Raw genomic sequence first — 1,352 nt, 5'->3', positions numbered from 1 at the left:
GCTCACACACCGCGATGAAGAGTGGCCCCCGCTTGCCACAACCAGAGAAAGCCCTCGAGGCAGAAACGAAGACCCAACACAGCGAAAAATAAATAAATAAATAAATAAATAAATAAATAAAATTTTAAAAAAGAATCCACCTGCCAATGCAGGGCACATGGGTTTGAGCCCTGGTCCGGGAAGATCCCACATGCCACAGAGCAACTAAGCCCACGTGCACCACAACTACTGAGCCTGCACTCTAGAGCCCACGAGCCACAACTACTGAGCCCATGTGCCACAGCTACTGAAGCCAGCGTGCCTAGAGCCCATGCTCCACAACAAGAAGCCACTGCAGTGAGAAGCCTGCACGCCGCAGCGAAGAGTAGCCCCCGCTCGCCGCAACTAGAGAGAGCCCGTGTGCAGCAACGAAGACCCAACACAGCCAAAAATTTAAATAAATAAATTAAATAAATAAAAACATCCTGAGCGTTAAATTCTATGTTGGGGTCTTCTTTCCAGCCTGCAACACCCACCGCAAAGAGGAACCTGAAAGAATGAAGTCAACACACAAAGAGAATATGAATTAGAGAGGGAGAGACAGAGAACAAGAGAACCGGCTGTGTGCAATCACCCAGGAGCCCGCTCCAATCTTGGCATCCTGTGGTTTGATTGTATGAGCCAATTAATCCACATTTGAGACGTTTTGTTTTAGAGCTGGTTTGAGCTGGCTTTCTGATATGTGTCCTAGTGAATACAGAAACCACCTGAACAAAGTGCATGGAATGTTTGTGTTTTTTTTTAATATTTGTTAAACATAGATGACGTGTGGAGGGTACTTGTGTGATATTGTGTCATTTATTAACCTCTCTGTGCCTTGATTTTTTGCATCTGTAAAACGGATACCACGACTTATTTCATTGTACTGTTGTGAGGATTAACTGAGTTAATTCAGTTAGAGCAGTACTGTACCGGGCACATAACTTATCATAAGTTGGTGCAAGAGGAGCCATTCTCTTCCTTCATTTAAAAATCAATGGGGTACTTCCCCAGTGGTCCAGTGGTTAAGACTCCAGCACTTCCAATGCAGGGGGCCCAGGTTTGAACCCTGGTTGGGGAACTAAGATCCCACATGCCGCAGCACAGCCAAAAAATCAATGTTACCAGGCTTGTGCCAATCTTGAATCCGTGACTCTTATGTAAATTCCTTTTGTTGCTTTGTATGTTGATGGCACCATGGTATAAGACACTAAAGATTATTTAATCTGGCTTGCAAACTCCAATACATATGGGAGCAAGCCAGCAGCCCAAATGAAGGAAGCAGGGAGTGGTGAGGACCGTGGCAAAATGGAAAGCATATACTTTGTTGAAAG

General features: G+C 45.0%; 1 non-coding gene across 1 annotated transcript; it reads left to right on the top strand.

Annotated features, from left to right (window-relative positions):
- The first annotated feature begins 1,025 nt into the window (after nucleotides 1–1,025).
- Nucleotides 1,026–1,099, top strand: TRNAG-UCC (transfer RNA glycine (anticodon UCC)). The gene has a single exon. It is a non-coding gene; the product is annotated as a tRNA-Gly (tRNA).
- Nucleotides 1,100–1,352: the final 253 nt, after the last annotated feature.

This window comes from Lipotes vexillifer, unplaced genomic scaffold, assembly GCF_000442215.2.
Source record: "Lipotes vexillifer unplaced genomic scaffold, Lipotes_vexillifer_v1.1 scaffold602, whole genome shotgun sequence".
Taxonomy (NCBI): domain Eukaryota; kingdom Metazoa; phylum Chordata; class Mammalia; order Artiodactyla; family Lipotidae; genus Lipotes; species Lipotes vexillifer.
Note: the sequence above shows the minus strand (reverse complement) of the source record. Positions and strands in the feature narration are given on the sequence as shown.